Genomic DNA, 12,353 nt, shown 5'->3' with positions numbered 1-12,353 from the left:
AGAGTCATGTTTCTAATAACAGTGAGTCTTAAAATGTGTCCCCAATCTTTGTTGCCTCTCTGCCTTTTCTCATTATTGCTTCTTTAAGTATTATCAGCCTATAGGCTTCCAAAGGTTGACATTTAGATATTGGAAGGACTAGGTTATTGGGGTGCTTTCACTATAACATTGATAGTCACATCAACTTCATTTCAAGACATAATTTTCACTCACCGAGTAAGCTATAACTAAGTCCTACAAAAGATCAGTTTTCATGGGCAAAATCTTCAGCGAACCGCCTGAGTCTCTTAGCCTTGCAGAGTGGTGACTTGCCTTTGAAGAATGTGGAATGTTTCTAAGTGTCCCTTAAATCTAGATGTATTACATCGGAGACCCCAGTGATTGCCATTTCCCTCCTGTGTGCAGACATCTGACAATAAGATATCCGGGAGTCCTGAGCATATTATTTTGAAGGCATCTCCCTCATCTATAATCCCCTTACCTGCAAAGAAGGATATTCCAAAACATGCTAGATTTTATGAGGTGATTGAGTTTACCTGCTGCAGAAAACACATTTCAGGTTCTACTGGCAGAGAGAAATTTTAAAATTAGGTCACATCATGGTTAAACGTTGTATCTGTAACAGAAACTAAGAGGTCTCAGAGATCATACTCATTCTCTGGCTGGGAACCCAAGAGGAACCTACCATGGAGCTTTCTTTAATTGGTTTCTTACACTCAAAAAATATGCTGAATATTTCTATGGAGACTAAAGTTCTGATATAAAGTAATATAGCTGGGTTAAACTCCAAAATCTGAGCTCTAAAACTGGTCTGCACAGGACTAGAGTGTGTGCTTTGGGGGAAGCACAGCAGTCCTCCTAGCCTCTAAACCTTATTTCATTTACTACTTCTTGAAAGAGATGAGTTAGAATTTAGTCAGTCTTTTATTTTAAGATTTCGAGACTTCTAAAACATAAATACTTCTTGTTTCTTTGGCTGACATTCCTATGGGGCATACTTCCTGGTAGGTGTTCACCTAGTGCTTTATGCTTTATGAGTATATTTTGTTTAATCCTTGCAGGAACCTTCTGACTTAGCTAAAGATGCTGTCCCATTTTGCAGTTGAGAAACAGAGGCACAGAGAGGGCAAGGAACACATCAAATGTCCAGAGTCATATGCAAAATCAGGAAGTCGGAGTCCAGGGTTGGCTTTACCCTACATTGTGTTGCCTCCTCAGCCCCTTGTGTCTCCATGACTTTAGGAGCCCCCCTACGTATGGAAAGTTGGGGGAGAGGATGGGAGTTGCATATTACAAAACATAATCACCCTGTTGGGAATGAAGCAGGGTGGAGAAAGGGAGGCCAAAGGAGAGCAGAGAGAATAAAACAGAAAGAGCATAATGAAGACAGAGACTCTGTGTGTCTTAAATTAGGACAGCAGCTAAGAGAATTACAATGGACATCCTTGGAATGGCAGGTGGAACCCTTAATTTGGAGTGTGATCCCTCATTTCACGGATGAGGGAAAACTGAGGCTGAGAGAACATTCTGAAGACACGGTAAAGGAAAGTGCTGTGATTTTCCGGCTAGTTAGCAGCAAAGCCAGGGGCTCCCCTTCCCTGATTCTGGGCCCAGGGCTCTGAATCACTGAGGCAGTTGGAGGGAACTCAGCAGAAAGGAGCCTTTTTCTTTCTGTGGTTTTCCTTGTAAAATGTTTGCTTCCTGGCTGACATATGGTTAGACTCTGACACATGGAAGAGAATTTTCATCCTACTGTTTACAAGAATTATTTCCTTGTGCATTGTCTTCTCTACCTCACGTTACTTTTAGGAAGCAGGCAATGCAGTTGGGAAGCCAAGTTCACTGTCATTATCCGTTTTCATAAAGTCTCTGTGCATTTCTGAAGAGCTACAGAGGGATCAGGTGAAATGGCATGGGTTGAAGTAAGGGAAGGAACGAAGACCATGGTTGGAAATGAAAAGTATTCAAATATAAATTAATATAAACCCAGGGGTCATCTTGCATGCAGTCATGGCAATAAAAGAACCCACAATGTAGATGAACAAGTGAAAAAAGTAATCACAAGTAAGAAAGAGGCAGCCAGGGAGATTACTGAGCAAAGTCCAGAGAGTGTAAAAAAAGATAAGAAAGGCAAAGGTAACTAATGAAAAAGAGATTGCACTGAAGGTTAGGAGAAATCATGGGAAAATTTTCCAAGTATGGAAGGAACACAGGTCATTGAAGGAGACACTTGGATGACTATGACATGGGGAAAGGTAATTTTTTGAAAACAGAGGTAGATGTGGCTAAAAAAAATTAAATAGTGTTTGCCCTGGAATGCTCAGGGAGTTGGAGGACAAACCTTAGACAATCCAATACACATTGCCCGAGGGAAACCAATGAAAAATTGAAGCATAGCAAGAACATGCCACGGGGAGAGATTTACAAATTAAGAATGGAAAATAGAAAAAAAAAACATTCGAAGCTTCAGTCCAAGCCAGGACATATGTAAACATATACTCACATAATAAATGACTGGATCTTCAGAAGTGAGAATTTGAAAAACAAAAGTTTGTGGGGAAAAAAGTCCTCTGAATTTATGACTGGGTACTGCCTCCTAGCTGTCTTACGGCGTTAGGCTCCCCTCCATTCTCTGTCTCCTTCCTATGTTCCTTCAAATATATATTGAAAATCTGCTAAATGCTAGGCATTGTGTTCTGTCTCTGGAGGTACATAGGTGCATAAGACATTGTCTATGGCCCCTGCCTCAGTGAGTCTACACCTCGGTGGTGGGGCTGTGCTCTGTAGGTGATGGTAAGATGCAACCCTCTGCCACAGAGCTGGGAGAGGCCTGAGTGATGGAGGAAAATGGTCATTTTGGATTGGGACAACCACATTCCACTTTTATGGAGGATGTCACATTAATGCTTATTAGCGTAGTGAAGAGTAACTGTCCCAGAGATTTTGGTTTTATTTTGTTTCTCTATAATCTTAAAACGGTTCTCATAGTCAGGTGTCATTGGTGTGATTATTTAGGGGGAGATAGTCAAGGAGCTCCTGACGCCACATTAAGTGGGGTAACTTGGGCACATGCTCAGGGGGATATGCTTGTGGGGAGCTGACTATGTTGTGTGTCCTGGTGTCTGGGGCAGGGGTCAGTGTTTGGCCCACAGGGAAAATGTGTGGGGGTTGAGCTAAGCGCACTTGTCTCTGGGGCCCCTCACTGACCCGCACGGAGTGAGGGGAGCCTATCACAGCTGGAGAGGCGTCAGAGACAAGGGTGGTCAGCAAGGACAGTAAGACTCAAGGTGCTCAACCTGGACTGGCAGGTAATGTGACCATCCAGTTCAGTACAGTGACAAATAAGGTAGTGAGGCCAGGGATAAGGAACTGAGAGGTAGAACACATTCTCCGTGGTTGCAGGCAATAGACTTGAAAGGAGGAATCCAGAGCACAGAGGCAGAAAAGATTTTCATGTGTGGCACCAGGATAGTGGAGCAATAAGAGAAATCAAGTGTTACAGTGGATTGCATGAATAGAAGGACTGTGGAAAAGTCAAAGGTAATTAGCTACAAGTTATAAAAGGGAATGCTGAATGTTTGACCAAGGAAACTGGTCAAACTGGGGGAATGGCTGCTGAGATTTCCCCGTTCCCTGTCTCTCTTCCCATCTGGCTCTTCCTGTAGCTTTTGTTCACTACATTGAACCTTGACTGTGGTGCTCTGTGTTATTTCCAGCCCTATACATCAAGAACAAAATATATTAGTAATAGTTGCTCAGCCAGCTTGCTATTCTTATAGAAAGACAGGACTGGAGAGAGAGTGGGATGTGGGGAAATTTGTGTCACTTTAATCCTCCTCCAACCTTTGTGATTCTGATATGCTTTGCTGGGAGCTAGATGCCCCATTCTCTCTGAGAATCCTTCCTTTAGAACCCTTTCTGGTAATACAAAACATAGATTGAAGAAACCAATTACTGATTTCTTTTTCGACTGTCTCTTACAACTACCAGGTACCAAAGAATATTTTCTCAGGAAAAAATTAGTAATAATCCGGTACAATTATATTATTAGTGACCATAAGGAAAGTTGCTACAATCTTTATACTCAAACAGAAACTATTGACTTTATTGATTTAAGAATCTCTCTTCTACTGGGGTAGTAGTGGGTGGGGGTTTGATTGCTTACTGGCATAAATGTTCAAGTTTCAGTTTGTTACAATACAGCTCTCTTAACATTTATTCTCAAGACAATAATTGTATGTAAATATGCCAGAGGTGAACATGTGACTGTAAGTGCATACTGTTCACAACATCGCTCAGAAATAAATACCTTTGGATCAATCCAGTTTTAAAAAAAGAAAATGATAGGGAAAAAGGGAAGTAGTTTATCTAACTTCAGGCAAGCTATCTCCTCTATCCCTTGTTTACACCCGATAATACATCCACCAATTAAGCATTTAACTTATTTCTTTAAGGTCAGGTTGCAAAGGAGTCGATCCAAGTTGGGGCGTCAGGGACAATTTCACATGGGAAATCCACTTTCTACCTACAGCAGGTGTGTGTCTTGGCTCGGAGAACAAGCTGTCTCAGGTGTGGTGGCCCCCGTGTGCCCGCCGGGAGATCTGAAATCACTGGTTTAATATTAGCTCTGGGTACCTAGCTTGGCTACAGGATCCCCTAAAGCTCCCCTCTGTCCAGGAGGTGAGTTTGCTTCGAAGTGGCTGAATGTGTGAGGGACATGTTAAGATAATTCATTTAGTTGGAGTGACAAGGAGGAGGAACAGGGAAGGGACAGCAATGTACAGGTAAGCCAGGATCTCTAGAGAATGTGAAAAATGTCAAGTTCCATGTTCAGAAGCCTCAGGGAATTTTGATGCCAGCGAGCTCTTTCGGACTCTGTCCCTCGCCCCCGAAGGCCTCTGGGAGCACGTCCGGAACGCGGAAGGGAGGAAGGTGATGTGCTTTGCCCTTAAACGCAGCTCCAGCATTGCCATTAAGGAAAAGAAAAAGGCCCATTTAGAAAGAAATAAAATAGATCATCCCTTGCTGGCCCCATTTAATTGACCACATTTACTGAGTACCTATTGTGTGCAAAGCTAACTGGAACACAATATGCGAAGATTCTAAGTGGTTCATTCTAAGGTACTTAGGATGAATATATAAGTGACTACACAGAAAGCTGGAATAGTGCATATAATGGGAAAATGGAATGAAAGAATCATGTACTCAATTGTGGTTTTATTTATCCCTTTATTTACTCTTTATTCTACAGCATACTGATCTTATAAATAGCTATGCCTAAAAATCAGGGAGTAACTATGTAGAGAAAACAAGACCATTCTCCCTAGTGTACACAGTAGGGCAATGCAATAATGCAACTGCTTTTATTTGAGGGTTAGGAAAAATCATTGTCATTGATTATGGTCATGTGGCCTATTTACCCAATGTGCAAATTAGCACGGGCTTTGAGTCCTGCTGCAAGACTTCCAAGGTCATTTTGTCTTTACAGGCTCCCCCAGAGCCTCTGTTCTGTGTTTTGAACCTTGAGAGCAGAAGTTTTCACAGCCTTCTCTGGTTGACTGGAACAATTTTCATCTTAAGGAAATTCTTTCCGTATGGTCGAAGACCCTTAGACAACTGGTTATTTTGTCCCTGCTTCCAAGAGCCCCCTTTCTTTCTACCCTAGCAAATGGAGAATGTTTTCCCAGACAGGCAGCCTTTTTGAAGTTACAAATAAGTAGATAACGATGACACTGACCCGATTACTGGTGCATGAACTGGTTGAGCCTGAGCCGTGGCCTAGCGTGGAAACCAGGGGCTGCTGTCAGAGGAGGCCAGTGTGATGGCAGGATCTCAGGTGGAGGGGAGGAAAAGCAATAGACTCAGCCGCGTGCTCGGGTGATGTGGAAGTCAGCGAGCTGGAACAGCCTGGGCGAGCCGCCCTGTCATGCCTCCAGTGGCCCTTCTCAGAGCGTGAGCAGACCTTACAAAGAGGCATGACCTCCCCTTTCAGATGACTAGCAGCTCACCATGATAACTAACCCCTCTGGGATTTCTTTTCAGTGAGGTGTGATAAAGGTCAGTCTGCATCAGGAAGAAACCTGACATGGAGGAGGAGTTTACAGAATGTGCTTTTACTACTTTTGAGAGCATATGATAACTCAAGCACACAGACCGAGTCCTCTTCAGTAGCAAAAGGATTCCCTTTAATGAAACAAGAGGGACATATAAAGAACATCGCGTCAGTCATTTTACTTAGACGGCGCTTTAAGGACGTGGGGGGATTGCGTGGAAATATTTCACTCTTCTAAATGTGGTAGAATCCCCTTGAAAAAATGAAACTTGAAATTTGTCCTAGTTTATGAAGCATGAATTTGCTTAAATAAAGGTAAAGTTTTGCCTAGTCAGTTAGAAGAATCACAAATTCTAAAGTAGTGGAGATTGAATGAATGAGATGTCGCTATTTTTATGTGAAGATTCTAACTCTTTATTCAGAAAACCCCTATAGTAGAGAACCTACTGAATTCATATTCATGTCATTGGAACTTGAACTGACATCTTTAAGAATTAGAATAAGGTCAGATGCAGAGACAACACGTGTTCGCAAGATCTTTCCCAGAATCTCTTTCATTCCCCTCCCTCCTCAAATTAAGAAACAGATCCACCGGAGGGCTTTGGCACGGCTGATAGGTTCCCTTTTCCAGGTACACAGGCTAGATACCTGAGAACCTTCTTTTATTATTAACCCCTTATGCTCCTCACACACCTGTATGCCAACACCTGTTTATTCCTGTGGAGGTATCTTAGCAAGTCCTTTCCCTCCATCCCCCTGGATCTTTCATTACCTCCTGCCTGGTCTATCATAGCAGCTTTCTAATATCGCCCTACCCTAACATCTCCAATCCCTATCAATGAAGTAACTCTCCTACAGCATGACTTTGATCAGATCTCTCCTGTTTGTAAATGTTCAGTGGCTCGCGATGACTTACGAAATACAGTGTAAAACCCCCCGCCTGGAGCTGTCTGTGTCTGCTCTAATCGTCCTGCGTCTCCCTGTACGTGCTCTCCGCTCCAGCCAGACCGGTCTACTTCCAGATGCCTGTGCTCATGTCACTTTTTCCCATCACAGCATTTTTACTAATGATCTGCCTTTAATGTTCTCCCTGCCCCCCCCAAAGCTTTCCTTTAAATCCAATTCACTTTCCTTTTTTCATGTAGTCATCTATTCAGTTGTGTCCATTCAGCAAACCTTTATCAAGTGTCCATCCATTGTGGGATACCACCTCTGAGCAGCCGTCCCTGACTTTTCTAGCTGGCAATAGCCTATTCTCCCTCATTAATATTTTAGAGTTTTATACCACTCAGAAGATTCCTCACAGGCTGCAGGTCAGGTCCTGGCTCTGCCACCTGCCTTGTCTAAATCTCTGTTTCACCATCTGTGAACAAAGAGCTCCTCCTTCATTGGGTGGCTGGGTTGCAGTGGGGATTAAATGCAATGGTGCAGGCAGAGTGCTTTGCAAAGTGTGTGTGCCCTTGGGGCGAGCTGTTACTGCTCTTCCTATTATTATTATTTGTTGTGTGGTTATACCCATTTCATTCTCCTTGAGACAAGAGTTGGCACTTAGGAACCTCCATGTTGTCTTGGGAGCCATTTAGGGAGTGCCTGCCGCTTTAACCCTTTGATCAGTTTCACTAGTTTCAAGACACAGAGACCCTCTTATGTTACCTCCAGAGAAGAGGGGTGATTGTGAGTCTGAACTGGAATCGAGGACTCATCAGATTCCACTCACCATGTGTCAGTTCCTCTCTCTATGTCTATTCTGTTCTGTCAACCCAGCTAATGGATTCTGTGGCTGACTTAGAGTCTGGGCCACTACATAATTTGCTTGGTCCATTGCAAAATGAAATGAGGGATCCCTTGTTCAAAAAAGAGGAGAAAAGCTCTACTAAATGTGAACTAAAATATAAAGCTTTTCTTTATTCAGAGGCCTCTTCTCTCTTCTGCCTGTCTCTTTCCATCTCCACTTGCATAGTGCTTTATGTGTGGTATTTCATATCTTTCCTCAGGTATGGAGACACTCAGAGGACAGTACAGGCTCTTATTGGCACCGAGGGGCCCACCGCTGCGACTTTGCGACCACAGCTGAGTTTTCCTTCTGTGCCATACACTAGATGGCAGCACCATGCCCATTGGAGGTGAGTAGAAGTTGAGCCAGGCATCACCCCTTCCCATAAGCCTGCTGCCCATCCAAGACAGAGGGATGCTTCCCAAGGCCAAGTGGTGTTGCAACCTCCACCTGTGATGATGAGCAAGGTACCTGCACCAGGAGAGGCTGAGAGATCTGCTCCACGGCATTGCCTGACCAATGAGCTGTGGTGGGCCAGCCCTGGGCAGAGATGGCGGTCACCACACCCCAGCTCTAATGCCACAAGTCGTGGGTGCCTGACTCTCCATGACCTGCATTCAGTTCCCTGCTGGGTGGTGTGGGGAGGAGGAGCAGGTCTGAGAACACAGAGCAGGGAGGCAGCAGCCGGAAGTGGGATCCTATGAAATGAGGCTGCAGCCCTGGCGCCTCTTCCAGGGTCCCACCCGCGTCACTAACAAAACCCACAGTAAAAAATAAGATGAAACACCAAATCCAAGCATGGGGCCCTGTGAAGCTGTCCCTGTTTAGAGTGCTGACTTTTTTTAAATAGCAGCATACCCGTGGAAGAGCATAGCTCTGTATTATGACTCTTTTGAGCAGCTGCAACTGCTAACTGGTTTATTCTTTCAGTCTCCAAAAATTCAATTACTAAAAAAGAAATCTGATTGGCCGAGTTCTTTCTGTCCAGGCAGTGGATTGGCTGGCTGCTCTCGGATTGGGTGCCTGTTCCTGGTCCAGTCATTTGGAGTCTAGAGGGCAAAGTCATAGTGCAAAAAACAAGGCCCCCTCTGCCCACTGCTTTATGGGGCTGTGTGAAGATGTGAGGGCTATTATCTTTGGTGTGGGACTCAACAGATAAGTTAAATTTTGAATGAATTAATTTGGTTTTTTGCATTAATAAATATCCTTGAGAACTCTACTTAGTGATGTTTTATTGCCAAAGTTGTACTTTATATATGGAAGGGTGAAATGTTTTCTTAAATCATGTATTTTGGTATACATTATTTTCAGAAATTTATCCTGTCTGTCATGCATTTGTCTGATTTAACGAGGCTTTAGATCATGGTTTTATAGAATATACTTTAGAAATTATCTTGTTCATCTCCTGTGATTTTTCAAACACAGAATACATTAATTAGACTATGACAAAATAGGGCAATTAAAGCTGGAAAGAGTGAAGACTCATCTTAAATAAAACTACCAAAACAAAACAAAAAACCTCCACACGTTTCTCTACATCAAAATTAAAAAGAATTAAAAATCTAACAAACGTACCTAAAACTTATCAAAAAAAGAGTTAATATCCTTAGTATACAAAGTGATCAAAGAACTTAATAAGGAAAAAATTAATAGGAAAATTGACAAAGGCATGAGTAGACAATTCACACAAGAAAAAGTATAAATTGCCAGTAAATGTTCAACTTCATTTTTTAAAAAGAAATTAAAATTAAGATGACAACAGATATAATTTTTTTCCAAATTGGCAAAGATACAAAAGAATGATAAGACCTGACTCTGTTCTATGTTAGATGGAACAGGAAAATTCTTGTGCATAGAAGGATGCTTTGGAACAATCTTTTGAAGGTCAATTTGACAGTATTTATAAAAATATGAAAGATACATTAGTTCTTATCTTAGATTTTTACTTCTAGATTTGACTTTAAAGAAGCACTTCTATGCAGACAATGGTATATGTACAGAATACTTCATCACACTATTGTTTGTAAATGTGGCACATTTGAAATGTCCAACAATCTATCAATAGAAGAAAAGTGAATTTATGGTACTTGAGTTCATTTGATGAAATATTAGGTGACCAATACAAACAATAAGGAAGATTTACATGTAACTACATGGAAATATGTCCAAGTTACATTGTTAAGTGAAAAAAAAAAGCTACAGAAAAAGATCTGCATTTTGAACCCATTTATACAAAAACCCCTGTATATATTACTCTGAATATTTGCTAGTTAGTATCTATTAATCATTATGTATAACAATATAAAAGGGTGTTATAGTACAATTTTATAAGACAGCATGTATTCTGCATACACTTGTGGATACATATAAGGAATGTCATCCATATCCCCCCTCCAGCTGTGGCACCAGTCCAGTAGGGCAGAAGGACATTATTCCTGCTCTTGAGGAGCTTATATTCTACAAGAGGAGATGAAACTGGCTGATACCACAAAGAGTAAATGGCCTAGGACAGAGTGTTCTTGGGTACTTACTGAATGGAGACATTTTATGTTCACAAAACCCCTAAGAAGTAGAAATAGATCCCCATTTTTCAGATGGCCGAACTGAGACTTATCTAGGAACACAGTGTTGTGTTGACTACATGACCAATCATTTCCCCCAAATCCTTAGACAACCACGATCTCACACACAACTTCCACCCCGCTTGTCCCTTGTAGCAGAGGCCTATCACCAGCCCCAGTATTTAAAAGTAAATTAAATTAAATACTGGAAGTAATCCAGATGTATTCTGACTATATATATGAAAATATGCAAAAATATCAGGAGAATTCCACTCCCTCCCATTTTCTCTCTGCTGTAACTTCACAGAATGTTTTTTAATTTGTGCTTTACTCAATATTAACAGTGACAAGGTCCTTTGAGAAGCCCTGGATTCCAGGCCTGGTTCCGTTGCTTGCTGTTGTGAGCTCTGGGCGACCCCCCTGGTAAGTGTCCCCAACAGAACTGCTTTGTTTGACCACCTCCAGATGAGACGAGGCATGGGTGAGTCCTTTGAACCCTATAAAACAATGAAGATAACAAGTTTCTCCTCCACAAGATTTGGATCTGGGCTTTTTTCTCCCCATCTCTCTGATGGAAGTCTCATCACAGAACCAGGAAACAAGGTCATTTTCTTTCTAAGAACCAGCTCACGTGCCTCTCCCTGCAACATATGGGGATCTTTCTTTGGAGAGGTTGCTTGGCCAGGTGAACAGCTGTTGCTGGGTGCCCTTATGAATAAGTGGCAGTAACTCTGCTAGAGTGAGCTTAAGACGACAGCTTAACTACTTTTCTGCAAGAGTAGGCTTGTTTCGGTTTTTCCTTAGCTTATGCACCTCTGGATTTATTTATCCTGCTTTTGTGTATTTGACAATCACATAAATTGGCATTTGTTTGGAAAAAAATGCTCTTTTTTGTAACTTGTAACTTGACCACTATATGTTGTCTGGAAAAGTGTATGGAATAATACATTTTTATAAAATATAAGTAGATGGACAAACACCAATATGTATTAAATGCCTTAAGATAGGTTTATCCTTTGTCCCATTAATTCCACTCTGAGGGGTTTAGCTGTCAGATAAGGTTGGATAAATGTGAAAATATGTATTTTTAAGGAGGTTTACCAGTATTGCTTATAATGGTAAAAATTAGAAATAATTTCATTGTCTAATAATAGGGGATTGGTTAAATAAGTGAGGATACACCCACACAACAAAATATATAAAATTATTAAAAATGATGTGTCAGCTGTGCATATTCATATGCACATGCACATATACAACTATATGAAGAGGTACTCTGTTGTTAAATTGGGTTATAAAACAATATGTGTAGTGTAGTGAAATCTCATTGTGTTTTAAAATCTATATGTTTTTGAAGTCTGAAAGATTATATGCCAAAATGTAAACAGTGGTTATCCCTGGATGATGATATAGGATAAATACACATACACACACACAAATATATATATATATATATCTCCTAAATTTTCCAAAATTACCATGTATTATTATTGCATTTAAGAAAAAAACATATTTTTCTTTAAATATAGAATTATGAGATTCTATTTCTTCATAAAGATCAAATATAGAAACACAAAAGAAACCCCCTTACTGTATCAAGACCTCCGGTGAGGAGATGTGTTATGAAGACCTTATATCTACCAGAAATTCCTGTCCTCAAATAAATCTGCTATATTTTCAGAACTTTATATTCCTTTTCTACAATTTCTGTAGTCCTAAATTGCTGATCACAGGTTTCTCTTTTTAATCCTTAAACAATGGAATTCACACTTACACTTCTTACAAATTTATTCTACTGTGTTGTAGGTGTTGAATGATCTGTTTCCCCCATAGACTGTAGCCGTTGGCAGGCAGGTGCCTGGAGGATGTGACATATAGAGGCTCTCCACACTGTTTGGTTGAGTGAGCGCTCTGACAGAGACAGAACTGAATAAAGTATGTTTGTACCCATTTATGGAGGGGGGAG

The 12,353-nt window shown here is 41.3% G+C and overlaps 1 long non-coding RNA gene across 1 annotated transcript in view; it reads left to right on the top strand.

The window, feature by feature from the left end:
- The window catches only part of LOC130684960 (uncharacterized), a 115,298-nt gene extending 104,314 nt beyond the window's left edge, over window positions 1-10,984 (top strand). The window contains exons 2-3 of the long non-coding RNA XR_008999392.1: window positions 8,047-8,175; window positions 10,732-10,984. This is a non-coding gene — a long non-coding RNA (uncharacterized LOC130684960). The remainder of the gene's footprint in view (window positions 1-8,046; window positions 8,176-10,731) is intronic.
- The last annotated feature ends 1,369 nt before the right edge of the window (window positions 10,985-12,353 follow it).

Source organism: Manis pentadactyla, chromosome 9 (genome assembly GCF_030020395.1).
Source record: "Manis pentadactyla isolate mManPen7 chromosome 9, mManPen7.hap1, whole genome shotgun sequence".
In the NCBI taxonomy this organism is placed as follows: Eukaryota; Metazoa; Chordata; class Mammalia; order Pholidota; family Manidae; genus Manis; species Manis pentadactyla.
This window is presented reverse-complemented; position numbering and strand designations above follow the sequence as displayed.